Source organism: Procambarus clarkii, chromosome 52 (assembly GCF_040958095.1).
Source record: "Procambarus clarkii isolate CNS0578487 chromosome 52, FALCON_Pclarkii_2.0, whole genome shotgun sequence".
Classification (NCBI taxonomy): domain Eukaryota; kingdom Metazoa; phylum Arthropoda; class Malacostraca; order Decapoda; family Cambaridae; genus Procambarus; species Procambarus clarkii.
The window spans coordinates 10491342-10508352 of NC_091201.1; the positions used below are offsets into that span (position 1 = coordinate 10491342).

At 36.7% G+C, this 17011-nt stretch overlaps 1 pseudogene; it reads left to right on the plus strand.

Moving 5' to 3' along the window:
* The first annotated feature begins 1096 nt into the window (after positions 1 to 1096).
* On the plus strand, positions 1097 to 15548 carry LOC123763815 (transcription elongation factor SPT6-like; annotated as a pseudogene).
* The last annotated feature ends 1463 nt before the right edge of the window (positions 15549 to 17011 follow it).

A 17011-nucleotide genomic window follows, 5' to 3' on the forward strand; every position in this document is an offset into this window, starting at 1 on the left:
TCCGAATTCAGCAGTTTCGCAAACGCATCATTTGTACATAACGTGAAGAAAGCAGTTAACGTTGTAGCCAGTGGATTCATAGCTGTGTGTGTTGCACATTTGCAACTGAAATAAACTTGCAATTTTCTTGTTTTCAAAACAAAAAAACAAAATACTAACAAATATTTCAATTAAAACGCAGATCATCACAGCTCAATTTCATCACCAATTGCACTGAAAAATGAGAAGAACTTAAAAAAACGAAATGAAAAACAATGAAAAAAGAAACAGATAAACTATACCCATGAAATGAACGGTATGGTAAACAACACAGCTCAATTCCAACACAATGTCACACAAAATAATTAAATCAAAATGAAAATATATAAAAATCTATGAAAATTCAATTTATTAATGCAATCGGAAACTTTGAAATGGAATCGTAACATATTTTGTATAGCGCGTGTTGCTCTTACGTGCAACAGATGGCGCTGTTTTTCAAAAAGAGCATGTTTTTACTGGTCACAGGTGTGGCATCTAAACAGTAGGTATATAAAAACATGCATGTATTCGAATGGAATGTTGTGTCAAAATTTCAAAGCAATCGGTGAAGAACATTTGGAGATTATAGCATGTGTTGCTCCTACATATTACAGATAGCGTTGTTTAAAAAAAACATGTTTTTTCCTGTCACAGATAAGGCATGTATATAGTAGGTATATAAAAACACTAGCTTGTTTTTAAAACAAGTGTTTAAAAACACTAGTTGTTTAAATGCAACGTTGTGTCAAAATTTCAAAGCAATCGGTAAAAAGGTTACGAAGATTTCTCTTACATGAAAAACACAGTTTTTAAGAAAAAAAACATTTTTTTTCCCCGCCACAGACGTGACATCTATATAATATGTATATAAAAATCCGCTCGGAGGCGAATGGAACTTTCGGAGATTAGCGATTTTGAACAAACGAACATTTCCATTTTTATTTATATAGATGAGGATCAGTTATCTAAAAAAAATAATTCCATATCAGTATGTTAGATTTGATAAGAACAAAATTAAAGCTATTAATTTAATATTCTTGTATCTTCAGGACTTTAGAGAGAGAGACCACCAATCATGTCCCAGTTCATTTACTCAGAAGCAGAGGAAAGTGAAGAAGAGCAAGAAGAATATGAAGAAAATAAAAGAAAAAAATTGAAAAAATTAAAAACAGTTATAGATGACTCTTCTGAAGAGGATGATGACGATGGTAAGTGATGCAAAAGTTCTCAATGCTGTTGTTGTTGTTGTTGTTATAGATTCAGCTACTCGAAACAAGTTCTAAGTAGCACGGGCTATGGTGAGCCCGTAGTGGACTTTCCTGGCACAGGAGCGGTGCTGAATGTGAATGTGAACGTTCTCATTGATTCCAAGACTTTGTATATATACAATGAATTTGTTTCATCCATACCTGATGAGGTTTCAGAATTTCTACTCCTCAAACCCGGCCCGAGGCCATGATTGAATTTTGAGAGCTTGGTCCAACGGTCTGTTGCTTGGAGCGTACCACATATCCACCATAGTCCAACACTTCTTGAAGAAAACTATCTAGTTTTATCTTTAAAAAATATCCGTCAATATTATGGCTGTGAGGTTGTTGAACAACCGCGGACCTCTCATGTTTATTCAGTGGTTTCGGGTTATGCTTATGGCCCCCCTGTTCCTCATTGGTTGTATTCTGCATTTTCTTCCATGTCGATTACTCCAGTATGTTGTCATTTACTGTGTAGATTTGGGGCCTGGGCCCTCAGTATTTTCCCCGTGTATATCATTTGATATCTCTCCTTTCTCTTTCTATCGAGTACATTTGGAGAGCATTAAGATCACTTTGTCAATGAATTATTAGGACGTATCCCAATAATTTAGGTGCTTTATCGCGTTGATTTATGCCGTATATGTTCTCTGAACTCCCTCTATTTCAGCAATCTTAAATAATTTGATATAAATGTATGGATACACTTCATTGCTATTGTTAATGTTCTGATATATTTGTCATTTTTAACGAGACGTAGTTAAGAACAAAGGCAACTGCAGAAGGCCTATTGCCCCATACGAGGCAGCTCCTATCTATAACCACCCAATCCCACTCATATATATGTCCAACCCGCGCTTGAAACAATCGAGGGACCCCACCTAGTTAAGAACAAAGGCAACTGCAGAAGGCCTATTGGCCCATACGAGGCAGCTCCTATCTATAACCACGCAAGCCCACTCATATACACTCATGAAACAATCGAGAGACCCCACCTCCACCACATTACGCGGTAATTGGTTGCACAAATCAACAACCCTGTTACCGAACCAGTATTTACCCAAGTCTTTTCTAAATCTAAATTTATCCAATATATACCCAATGTTTTGTGTTCTGTCTTGTGTTGCTACTTTTAATACCCTATTAATATCTAATTTGTTGTGTCCATTCATCCACTTGTAAACCTCTATCATGTCACCCCCCTAACTCTTCGCCTTTCCAGTGAATGCAATTTAAGCTTTGTTAATCTTTCTTCATATGAAAGATTTCTAATTTGGGGAATTAACTTATTCATCCTACGCTGGGCACGTTCAAGTGAATTTATATCCATTCTATAATACGGCAACCAAAACTAAATTGCATAATCTAAGTGGGGCCTAACCAGAGCAAGATATTGCTGAAGAACCATACCAGGTGTCTTGTTACTAAAGATTCGATTAATAAATCCCAATGTCCTATTTGCCTTATTACGAACATTCATGCATTTATACTTTTGTTTTAAATTCTTACTAATCATAACTCCCAGATCCCTTTCGCAATCTCAACACCATCAAGCTCGTATCTTGTAACTCTACCATCATTACCTAGACTCAGAACTTTATATTTATCAGCATTAAACTGCATCTGACAATCCTTTGACCATTTCAAAACCCTATTTAGATCAACTTGAAGTGATAGTGAGTCTTCTTCCGTATTAATTTCCCTACCTACCCTACCGATTTTTGTATCATCGGCAAATTTGCAAATGTTGCTACTCAAACCTTAATCTAAATCATTTATATATATTATAAACATCAGAGGTCCCAGGACAGAGCCTTGAGGCACTCCACTAACAACATTATCCCACTCTGACTTAACCCACATTTATACTAACTCTGTTTCCTTTGGTATAGCCATGCCCTAATCCAACTTGATATAGCACCCCCAATACCATGCGCCTCTATCTTTTTAATCAGTCTTTCATGTGGCACTGTATCAAAAGCTTTGCTAAAGTCAAGGTACACAACATCACAGTCCTTACCACTATCAACTGCCTCAACTATGCTAGAATAAAAAGATAACAAATTTGTTAAACATGAACGGCCATTTATAAAAACATTTGCGACTCAATTATTAATTTATGTTTTTCAAGATGAAGACGAATTTTATTTGCAATTATCGATTCGAGTAACTTTCCCACAATAGACGTTAGGCAAATTGGTCAATAGTTTGACGCAAGTGATCTATCTCCTTTCTTAAAAACTGGTATCACATTACCAACTTTCCATAACTCTGGCACTCTGCCTGACTCTATTGATTTATTAAATATGGTAGACAGTGGGTCGCAAAGCTCCTCTTTGCATTCTTTAAGCACCCTGGCAAACACTTCATCCGGCCCTGGGGATTTGTTTGGTTTGAGTTTTACTATTTGTTTAATTACAACCTCCCTGGTAACTGCTAAACTAGTCAACCTGTCAGTAAAGTAAATACAGATATAAAATATTTATTAAAAATACTACGTTTTATACCTTAGTTGTTATTAAGTGTTGAAAATGAAACTAGGTGACTTGACATCAATCACAGTACTGTTAGTGGGCTCAGAAACTTCCCAGTGCTTAGTTTTTATACCATATGGCCTTGCTTCTGTGCTTCCAAGTTAATATATCATAAAGCCATGCTTCTGTGCTTCCAAGTTATTATATCCTAAAGCCTTGCTTCTGTGCTTCCAAGTTAATATATCATAAAGCCTTGCTTCTGTGCTTCCAAGTTATTATATCCTAAAGCCTTGCTTCTGTGCTTCCAAGTTATTATACCATAAAGCCTTTTGAAATATGCCAGACCTTCAAAACTTTAAGAAATGAAGGGAGTTGTCAGTTGTCAGAAATGTCAGTTGCTTAATTTAAAAACTGCAAAGGTGGTCGTACTGGAGCCTGTTGAATTTTTGAACTATCTCATCAATATTTTAACTTGCTTAGCTAAATGAACTGTGGGGTTAATTCCTTAAGCCCATTATGTGTCTCTGTAAAATACATTATGGCGTTCATAATAAATGAACTAAACTAACTAAAACTAATAAGAACAATACAATAAGAATAAAGAACTTTCATCGCATTCATCTCTGGTTATTTATTGATAGATGAAGAGAAAATTCGTGAAGAAAATAAAGACTTCATTAACGACGACAATGAAGAGGATGATGAAGGAGGTTCGGGGTCAGACAGTGAAAAGTATGGCAAACGAAAACGGCGGAAGGACGATGAAGATAAAACAAACTACCTCGATGATGATGATATTGATCTTATTGAGGAGAACACTGGTATGAAACTTGACAGAAAGGTTAGTTTTCTCCAATAATTATTGTAATATATATTTTGTTTATATTTATACAAGTTTCTGTACAGGATAGAAAAAGATAATTTGCATTTTTGTGTTTTAAAGAATGAAAAGAACTTGAATTTCACACCGTTTAGATGAATTAGAAACAAAATTGGGAAACCATTATTGCTTCTGCTGGCATATATATAAGTAGAGAAATATAATTTAAGATTAATTTCTGATATATATCTAATATATTTAATATATTTATATTTCAATTATATAAAAGTGTATTTATATAATACACAGTATACAGTATTTTTTAGAGTGAATGTTTTAAAAATAAGTTTTGGACAATTATATAATTTTTATGGTAAAATTTTAGTCAAAATTTTGATTAAATTTTCCTAGAAATATATGCTGATTCCAATTATAGCAAAAACCAATTCTGCTGTCTTGTAAATTCAAGATTTTACTAGATTTAAATAAATTTAAAAAAATGTATATTTTAAAAAGGGGTTGACCAATATATAAAAAAAAAAGTTGTACTTTTAAACATTTGGCTGCTCCATAATATTGGCTGCCTCACTGACTTGGAGGTTGTGCTACAATGATAACCTAAGTAAGTCTCATAAGGTTATCTAAGGAATAACCAAACCCTTGAATCATTTGAATGGTTTCGTGAGTGTGTAACATACTAAATCTCTAAATAAGATACTAAATATACTAAGATACTAACATACTAAATAAGAACTATAATACTAGCATAGTACTATAGATTGTCTTCATGACAATTTTTTGTTTATGAATTAATGTATATATGTCTTGAATTTTTGTTTCACAGAGAAAGTATAAGAGTTTGAAGAGGATTGTGGATAAGGAATCGGACGTAGAAGAGGAAGATTTGCAGGGTCAGATTCGAAGAGAGATCTTCGAGGGTTCAGACGTAAGTAAATCTCTGGAGTTTATGTTGTATTCAATGCCACTTTATATGCATAAGCAGTGTTTATAAATTGTTTGTTTTCTGACGATGTTTATTATGAGGTACCCTGTGTACTCACCTTACCCTAGTTGTGTTGGAGGGGATTAAGCTTCGGCTCTTTGGTCCCACCCCTCAACTATTAATCCCAGTGCTTCTCGAGCACTGCTTCCTTAGATCCTCGAGCTCTATCATAACTGCATTTAAAACTGTGGAGTTAGCCTCCACCACATTATTTTCATTTACCAACTACTCTGACACTGTAAGAGTTTTTTCTAATGTTTTTGTGGCTTATTTGGATACGCAGCGTCCCCCTGTATCCTCTTATGCGTATTCATCACATGTTAAATAATCCACCTGGTCTACCCTGTCGGTTCTCCTGAGAATTTTGTATGTAATGATCATGTCTCCCTTAGCTCTTCCATGTCGTTTGTAGTGTGTGATGTTTATTATGAGACACTGTGTGTGATGCTATCTCTCGGTCATTCTTCTTTGTTCTGCTCTAGTGGGTTAGAAATTTTGAATACAGTAAAATAGTTCGAGTGTGCCTTTTAGTCTATCCCTCTTACCTGCATAATTGACACTTTAATGAGAGATACTATTGACACTATTTATTGCTTAAATATTATTAGTTGTTTGATTCTGTTTCCTTCGACTGTCATTCATAACTTTAATATCTGGTACCACAGGATGAGGAGGAGGATGGGGCCTCCGCTCTCCACCCTCCACACCACCCTGAAATGTACGCGTCAGAGGAGGAAGAGTCTGATGAAGAGAATTTCATTGTTGATGACAAGACACCCAATGTCAAACAGGAGAGGATGGCTATGCTTGAACCTGGTGGAATGGAGGTTGCCCGTGAAATATTTGGCGGTGATTATCATTTTGAGGACTTTGAACAACATGAAGGTATGTGTTTTGTCAAATTTAAATGTAAATTAAATTATAATGTGGCAGACTAGGTATGTCACACTATTCTCACTTCTCAGATGTACAATCTGAGTACTTTTATTTTGACATTATATTTTGTGTATTTTATTATTGCAGTTTTCTCTCTCTCTCTCTCTCTCTCTCTCTCTCTCTCTCTCTCTCTCTCTCTCTCTCTCTCTCTCTCTCTCTCTCTCTCTCTCTCTCTCTCTCACTCTCTCTCTCTCTCTCTCACTCACTCTCTCTAAGTTGGAAAAACATTTTGAAAAACTTTGATGTGGACAATCAAACCTACATTTCAACCATCAGCGTCGTTGTGCCTTGCATATTCACTCAATGGGAGATTTTGCTCCCCAACAAAAATATTCATAATATTGACTAGAAGTTTAAAAAGTTTTCTTTAATTTAATAACAAATTCGATACTTGCATGCAGGATCTTAAATATTTACCCTCTATTTTCTTATGTTGTAATATTCATGTTTTTTTGTATTCAAAAAAGAATGGGAGGAGGGTGAAAATGATGATGATGACCATAAGAACGATGAAAAAGGCGATGAGGGACGAGAGCATCCCCGAGGTCGCAAGGATCGCGGGAATCAAGTCAAGAAGACTATCTTTGAGGTATGTTATGAGGAGCAACTGCAAGCCACAAGATTTTACACTCATTGTGTAATTATCATTAAGGAAGGCATTTATATTTTCACAACGGCCAGAGAGAGGCTGTTGTTTGTGTAGAATATGTTAATAAAGACAATGTGGAAAGTTATGAATAAAAGATATGAATTAAGAGTGAAGGAAGAGTGCGTCGATGTGGGTCAGTTCATTGTACATAAAATTAGAGCGAAGATTATTTTGGCTAATTTGAGGGCAAGAAGGTCAAGATATTACATACTACATGTGATTGTGATGGAGCAAGAATTTCGTGGTCGGGAAAAAAGATGCAGTTTATTGAAGGCCAAAATGTTTTAATCTTGTTTACGTTAAGCTACAAGATGCAGTACACTCACTGTAAAAGGTGAGTGTACTTGCTCACCTTTTGAAAGGGTTGAGGCGAAAGACTTGCTTGATGTGAAAGATATGGTGACCTGTAAATCATTCTCATCTTCAAAACTTTTTATACAGTCCTATATTCTACTTGTTTGGTATAATGAGAATACTTACCTTCTGCAAGAAGATTTTCGGGCAGGGAGGCAGCAACTAATATTTAACCTGTCTCAGTAGTAATTTGGGGACCTGGATATAAATTGGTTTTAGATCATGCACTAGGGAAAAGTACTGCTGAATAACATAGGCGGTTGTCGTACCTGGCTTGAGGCATTTAATCTCAACCCGACCTACATCATGAAAGTAGGAGACAAAATGTTGGAGGTGGTGATAAAGATCAAGTTAATGAGTGTGTGGCAACATTAATTACGCATACAAATATAAATGCTATTCTTTCAGGTATTTGAACCTAGTGAATTAGAGCGAGGCCATTTGACTGACCAAGATCATCAAATCCGGAAGCTGGATATTCCCGAGAGATTCCAGCTGAGGCGGATACCTGTGACTCGCACCCGTGGAGATGGTGACGATCGCTCAGCAGATAAAGAGCTGACTCAAGAAGCCAAGTGGATCTATCACCATGCATTCTTCAGGCCATTTATATCCAATCAGGTAGTTAATTTGCTTTTGTTGAAAAGTATAAATAATAAGAATATACATGTATTTCAATGTCTCTGCAATGTCTCTGGATATCTTTTTGGTACCCAGTGGCAGTCCGTACCGCATTGCAGTGGGTCTTCCTTTCGGTACTTTGGCTCTGTGTAAAAGTCGCTCTGTGGCGACTTTTGATAGTTGGGAGTATTTCTTCTTGATTTGATCCTTAATCTGTGAAAAACTTGGAGGTATTTGAACCTGTACAGCACGTAGAGCAGTGGCAGTTTCTGCTAGTTAGTCTGCCTTTCATTACCATCTATTCCAATGTGACTGATTGACAGTCCTAGATTGTGTGCTTCTTTTCCTTTATGTAGGATTTCAGTGATAAGTTGTATATTATCTCTGATGGATAACAATGCCTGGAACGAAGAGGCATTGGAATCTCTAGGCATTTTTGTGTATGGTTCATGGCGTCTTTGCCATTGATGATTACCACAAAGTCGTCGGCAATAAATTATACAACAATACCATTATTTTGTACAGGAGGGGCGTGAAAAGGCAAGGCATGGCTCGCACAAGGATACTAATACGATCCAGAAAATATACAACGCCCTGGACGTGATGAGGAACCAAACCTTCGAAATTCCATTTATAGCCTTTTATAGGAAGGAAGAGGTCTGCCCTGAATTAAACATTCGTGATTTATGGAAAATCTATCGTTGGGATGAAAAGGTATTGATACTAAATATCAACTTAATTATATCAGATAAACCATTTATGAAAAATATCAACTTAGTTATATCAGATAAAGCGTTCGAAATTTGACGTTTAATAATCTTTTATTCTCTAAGAAAATTTAAATTTGTGGAATGAACTATTTTTAATATATGCTAAAAGATTCTGTATATGATATATTGAAAAAGTGCCTAATCATGATGCAGCACAGGTTTGAACTACAACCATATAGTCTGATATCAGTGATAAAGCACGTCGCAGCTTTAAAATGCAAAGAGCCAGCATCAAGGGTTCGACAGACAACCTAGATGCTGAACTTGTATCCATTATAAATTACAGATTGACACGAATTATCTAAAATTTTATATCGTGAATTATAAATGAAGAATAAGTATTGTAATTATTAAAGATGCACAAATCAATAATACACTAACCCTTAAATACTTAACTTGTAAATTTTTTCACAGTGGTGTCAACTGAAGTATCGCAAGGAGAACTTGCGGTCACTCTTCCAGTCAATGAGAGAATACCAAGGTGATCACATCACGAAGGACCCAGATGGTTCACATCTAGAAAATATGCGCATTCTTCAGGAGGAGGACATTGTAAGGTGAGATGATATATTACATTATGTAAAACACTTGCCATTATGTAAAGCATTTATTCAACTCTGGGGATGACATGAGTCTGGGGATTCATGTACTGGTGGAGTATGACCCCAGTTTCTATTCAGAGTTACACAATATTCGGACTCGTCACTTGCGCCAACTAACTGTAGCCTAACATGATCCTAGCAGTTACTATATAGCACTATCGCGTGGATGTTTGTGCGAACATATATAAGTACGAACAAGCCTGAATGGTCCCCAGGCATGTAGTTTTCACGAGCATATATAAATAATATAGGCGCTGGAACTAAATAACTTCTATTATTCTGGTGTTAAATGGCATTTAAATTTTTAAAAATATTATTGCTCAATCAAGCAATGATGATAAACATTTTGTTTTATTTTCCAGAATTGAGGAGATTGAAACTTCAGAACAGTTCAATGATTATTACAAATTTTTCCTGCTTCACTATGGCAAAGATCAGCTATCAATGCGTGACCACATGAAAACCAAGCACAGGAAGCAGAGAACCGCACCAAGAGTCACTAGGGGTTTTAAGAAGCATGATCATGGTGAACGGGACCAAAATGGTGCTGGTATTGAGGATGGGAAGATTCAGAGGAAAGTAGACGAATATGAGGATACAGAGGATGCAGATGAATATGAGAAGAGTGGTAATAATAAAAACAAGAAAGGTTCATTGAGAGCTAATGAGGATGCAGAAAAAGAGGTGGAGACAGAAATAGAAGAACAAATGAAGGAAGAAAATCACGAATCTGAGGAAGACTCTGAGTCTTTGAGAAGAGTTGTTCGAAAACACGAGTATGAACTTCTGCGGAAGGCTGGTATTGGTGAGTATCTTTTTGCATGATTGCTTCAATGCCCCCATTTAGGTTACTTAGTTCAAGTTTGGGCTCCATATTATAGAATTGAAATATTTTCTCTTGAATCCATACAGAGAAGGATGATTGATGCCAGGTATTAGGAAACCTCTCTTATGAAGAGAGATATAAGAGAGATCTTATATCTAGAAAAGATATAGAGATATAGAAATGATATAGAAAAATTATGAGTAAGAGGTAATATAAAAGAGATGATTGAGATTGGGGCATTGATATTGCTTTGAGGCATTGTTAGAAGTATTATTTTTTTCTTTCTAATGTTAAAATATGAATAAAAAACTTTTATTACAATCTTGTTGTAATTCTTGTTTATTACAAGTGTGTAAATAACGAAAATTAACACGTGATTAACACGAAAATTTGATAAATGTATATTATAAAATGTGCAGAATATCACTATACTTAAAAATAATTTGCATGCTAGACATGAATATTATGAAGATTAAACCACACACCAGAAGATGAGGAGACGACGACGTTTCGACCACCATTATCGACTATATTAATTATCGATTATTATTATTATAGACACATTAATGATTGCGACAATCGAATTGATAATGGTCATCAGACTTGCCACGCATATTTTGAACGTAATTCTTATAGCACGCATACAATATAATTTTTGTCGTAGTTCTTACCATTTTTTTTCCACGTGCGGTGTTGCATTGGGCTCGATATTATTATTTGTCATAGAACGCGTATAGATAGATTAGTGTCACTAATTAGTTAAATATCATATTCTTATGAAAAATTATATTCTTAACTGTATGATCAAATAATCATTCTGCTTTTACTGATACGACACTATATGCACACTCATATATCTTCATTTTTGTGCACTTTAACGAACCACGAAGAGCATAAATTCCGTGATTTGAATTTAGATTTGGTTTGTATTATTGTTTATCTAATTGTTAGCATAAACAATATTACATAACAAAGTAACTAGTGAAATGCAATATTCATAACACATTTTTAACCATTAACTTGTTTAAAATTTTAATTATTTTTTGTTATTGATTCCAAACTCAAACTTTCAGAGTCACTTACAAATAAATTTGGCCTGACTGCTGAGCAGTTTGGTGAGAACCTACGTGATAACTATCAGAGGTTTGATGTTCAACAGTGGCCAGAGGACCCCACGAGGGAAGCTAAGCAGCTCATTTCCAAGTAAGTAATGAGATAGTTGAATGATTTATCTGTAAATATACAGCTAATGGTTCTAATCACAAAATCACGTACAGCTAATCACGAAAAATAAACACGTGATATAAAAATCTGAACCCTCTCAATTCTGGCACTAATAACGTTGCAAAACACGACTAAAAACTCACTCCTGCTTTAATCCATCATTAAAAAAGGACTCTCAATTCACAAATTTAACCCCATCATCCTACTGAAAGTGTAAAATAAATCAAGGATATAGTTAAGACAAATGGATAGAATTTTAGCATTCCTTTGCGCTACGAATGTACAAATGGCTAGAGATGAAGGGGTTTTGCCTAAATTTTGCACCTTTTGTTCAACGTTTTCCATATATTTGAATTAAAGAATGTGGGTAATAAAAAGAGGACAGAACTCCTGAAAATGTCCTTAAATCTCAGCAATATGGTAAAATAAATATTTTGTAGATATTATAATAGTTATCACTTCATTACACTAAAAGTATTTTTTATTAAATATTCCTCATGAAATATGATGAAAACTTTGTATTTTCAGAATATGCAGCACCCCAGAGCGAGTTCTTGAAGTAGCTGTTAGGATGGTTGGTTGGCAGCTGTCTTGTGAACCCTTAATAAGACGCACAGTTAGAGAAGTATACTTTAAACGTGCCAGAATCAGTAGCAGGCCCACTCCTCAGGCTGTGAACATCATTGATGAACATCATTCACTTTATGAACTTAAATATTTAAAGGACAAACCAGTCATAGATCTATAGGGTGACCAGTTCCTTCGTCTCAAATGTGGTGTTGAAGACAAACTGTTGACCGTTAGCTTTTCCGATACCATTGAAGGAAGTACAACTAAGACTTACCTGGATGAAATGAAGCAGTTGTACTGCCGAGATGAGTTTTCCCAGGTTGTCCAAGACTGGAATGATCTGAGAGGCCGGGCAATTGAATTTGCCTACAAACGGATTATTGAAGATCTTAAAAGGGAATTGTCTCAACGTTTGCTCCAGGAATCGAATGATCACGTGATGGAAAAGTGTTGCAGTAAACTCAATAACTGGATAAAAATTGCACCCTATAACCCCGGAGACTTTTCTGGTGAAGACGAAGACTGGGATACTGAAAAAGGCTTCAGAGTATTTTCTATTGCATTTGTTCCAGACCTTTCCCAGGCAGCATTTGGTTGTTGCATTGACATTGACGGTGATTGTTGTGAATATATTCGTCTCCCACATTTACTCAAACGGCGCAATGCTTACAATGAAAGAGACGCTTTGGCTAAAAAAAGTGATATTAGGCGCATGAAGGATTTTATTACTCGCTGTAAACCACATGTTATTTCCATATGTGGACAGTCTCGAGAAGCTCTCATGGTTAAGGAAGACCTGATTCAAATTCTCAAAGATCTAGAAAAACAAGAAAGGTTTCCTAAAATAAATACAGAAATCATTGACAATGACCTAGCTCACATATATGCAATGTCCAAGAAAGGAGAAGCAGATTTCCTTGATTACCCTCCACTATTACGGCAGGCTATATCAGTTGGTCGACGTGTTCAGGATCCATTGATTGAATTCTCGCAGCTATGTAATGCTGATGAAGAATTACTTAACATTAAGTTCCACAGTCTACAGGACCAATTAAACTCTAAGGAACTACTCGATGCTCTGTACACTGAATTCGTCAACTGCACTAATAAAGTTGGGGTCGCCCTAAATCGTGCCGTAGCACATCCATATACACAGAACTTGGTCCAGTTTGTTTGTGGTTTAGGACCACGAAAGGCCAACCTTCTTATTAGGAATATGAAGCAGAAGAATCATCGTCTAGAAAACAGGAACCAGTTAGTTGTGAACTTCCACATGGGTCCAAAGATATTCATTAACTGTGCAGGATTTATTTAAATAGACACCAATGCTTTGGGTGACAGTGATAATTATATAGACGTTCTAGATTCTACCAGAATTCATCCAGAAGCTTATGACTGGGCTCGAAAAATGGTTTTTGATGCACTAGATTATGAAGATGAAAATGGAGAACCTGCAGAAGCCTTGAAGGAAATCTTAGAAACTCCAGAGAAACTTAGTGAGCTTGATCTTAAAGCTTTTGCTAATGAACTACAGAACCAGGGCTTTGGCAAGAAGAACACAACATTGTATGACATTAAACGTGAGCTGAAACATAGATACAGAGATTTTAGGTCAACCTACAGGTCTCCGACGCCAGAAGAAGTTTTCAGTATCTTGACTAAGGAGTCGCCGGAGACTTTTTATGTGGGTAAGCTTGTTCAGGCTACCGTCACAAATTTTATTCATCGCAAACTCCGTCGAGATCAAGTGGATAATGCCTATCCTGTCAGAACTGAAGGTACAGGTCTTTGGCAGTGTCCCTTCTGTCTAAAAAAATATTTTCCTGAACTAAGTGAAGTGTGGAATCACTTTGATGCCGGTGATTGCCCAGGTCCAGTCATAGGAATTAAAGTTCGATTAGATAACGGAATATCAGGTTTCATCAGTATAAAAAACTTGTCGGATAAAACGGTGATAAATCCAACAGAAAGAGTGAGACGAGATTGTTTAGTTCTTTGTCGTATCATGAAAATTTATCCTGATAAATTTTCAGTTGATCTCACGTCGCGATCATCAGACCTTCAGGACCGAAATAACAAGTGGAAGGCTCCAAAAGACACTTATTATGACCATGAGGCTGAAGAAAAAGATTCAATTATGGATAGGAAAAAGATGGACCAAAAAGCAAGTCGGTATCAAAAGCGAGTGATTGTTCATCCCTCCTTCAGAAACATTGACTATAATGAAGCTGAAAAGGTTATGCAGCAATTGGAGCAAGGAGAGGTGATCATACGACCATCAAGTAAAGGCATTAATCATCTCACTGCTACCTGGAAAGTTACAACAGGAATCTGTCAGCATATCGATGTGCTGGAACAAGCTAAGCAATATGACTTCTCTCTTGGTCAGAAACTATGGATTGGAAATGAAGAATTTGATGATTTGGATGAAATTATTACCAGACACATTTTACCTATGGCCAGTAACGTAAGACAAATACATTAACACAAATATTACAAGGAGTCTATCATGGGCAATAAGGTGAAAGCAGCAGAGTTACTGAAAGAGGAGAAAAGGAAAAATCCGAAGTCGATCCCGTATATCTTTTCGCCTAGGAAGGATTTGCCAGGAAAGTTTCTCATGTCATATTTACCAAGAGCGAAAGTGATCCATGAATTTGTAACTGTCAATCCTGAAGGTTTCAAGTTTAGGCAGAAAATGCAATTCCTAAATCTTGCCGGACTACTTAATTGGTTTAAGCAGAATTTCCATAGAACATTATCAGGTGCAACACCAAGAATGATGTCCACAGGCACGTCATACATGGGCAACTCAACACCATATCTTATGGGTGTTGATGCCTTCACAATTCAGAAAGTGGCTCAGAACCTAAATCCACAAATGCTGCATAACCTCTCCCAGGCAGCCACTAATACACCTTGTAGTGTCAACACTTCTGGAGGATTCTCTCATGGTTTCTCAAAATACGCTAATACTCCTTACACACCTTCAGATCAGACACCATTCATGACACCGTATGCCACCCCGGGGCCATCCACCATACCTCGCTATAATGGATCACAGACACTTGTGCCATCAAACCCAACTCCCTCACATCAATATGAGGCAGCATATTCTCAGCATATGATGACCAAAGTAACTGGACACTTACCTCAGCCATCTCGCTGTGGATCCCCAGTTAGCAGCCAAGCAAAAAAAAAAGGATTGCAAAATGGCAGCAGATGCTTTGGTGGAAGTTAACGGTGCGACTAATAGACATAATAGACGAAGGATGACGCCACAATGCAATGCTGGAAACCAGTCAACACCTCGCAATACTAATCAATATAATGTCCGCACACCTCGCCATACTCCTCAATATGATGACCACACATCTCGCAATACTCCACGATATAATAACCAAACACCTCGCCTTTTCCATGGTTAAGTTCATCATCATCCATTCACACGCTAACATGAGCACTGGTGGAGACCAAACACTACCCTATGATGATGAATGCCATATATGTCTTTGGTATTGATGACAAAGTTATCTCACTACCTTCAAATTATATGTTTGTATATATAATTTGTACAGTTAAAGAATAAGGAACTGTATTTAATCATTACAATAAGTACTGTAATTAAAAAAATTGTTCACGTAACTATGGTATTTTTACCAGGGCAGTCTTCAGTAAAAAGATGTAGTTTTCTGTACCTACATTCATCATGTTTATAGCATGTGAACGCTGTAATTTTGGATAAAAAAATATTTTTTTATAAAGAAATGCAAAGTGTCTCATACGAGATGTTGCATAACTCTTCCAAATTTGATTTGTTCCTTTAACTTCATGTTTCCAACTATGACTGACTACCATTGTGATCTGTGAAATGTTTGCTGTGATCTGAGAAACAATTTAGTCAGAAATAATACACTTTATTTCTTTAGAGAAATACACATCAATTTGTTTATTTTTATCCTGTATTTGTTTGAATGAAATGACGCTGAGCGCACCCGACACCAATTCTTTTAGAAGGTGAGGTGTGATGGAACGATGTCAACGACATCTTTTGAGCCCACTGTTAAGAACCTTACTTCCTGTGGAGGTTCTTTCCTATTATAAATTGTTGGTGGACACATTGGAGAATGTTTTCTTGAAATAAATCTGCAGCTGATAACAGGTAGGCCGTGAGTGACTAGTATCACTGCTAAATAATCCCTACTGAGCTGGAGATTGTTTAGGAATAATGTGTATTGGAATAGGAAAAGTATGTGAATGATAAATGGACTCAATCAAAAAATGATTGGGGAATATGGTAAATGAAGTCAATACAGGATTTGATTGGAAATGTAGTAGTAGTAGGCATCCGTCAATCCGGTTATGGAGTAGTGCCCTGTGTGTCTAGTTGTTGTAGTCTAGTTGGATGCAGCGTCTGCTGCATCCAACTAGATTTGGCTGAGAAGGCCAACCCGAGAATGTCAGTCTCGACTGCAGCGAGCGCAGATAAAGCGCTGAAGCGGGTGCGTCTGACAGTGGTCGAGACCTCCTCTGAAGTCTATTATCCTCCGCCTGCTTCTTCAAGTCATCCTCGAATTCCTTCTGACCTTTGCATTAGTGGCAGATCTGTCCACAGCTGCTGCCTCCCAAGTGTTGATGTCGATGTTCATCTGCTTGAAGTCGCGTTTGCAGGCATCTTTGAAACGCAGCTGAGGTCTTCCGGTGGGTCTCCTTCCTTCTGATGCCAGTTCTCCATACAAGAGGTCCTTTGGTATACGGCCATTTTCCATGTGTGTGTGTGTGACATGTCCCAGCCATCGCATGGGTATCTGTTTCAGGAGATTGAACATTGAAGGGACTCTGTTCTCTCGAGTACTGTGTTGCTGGTGACGTGGTCTTTCCACGTGATGTC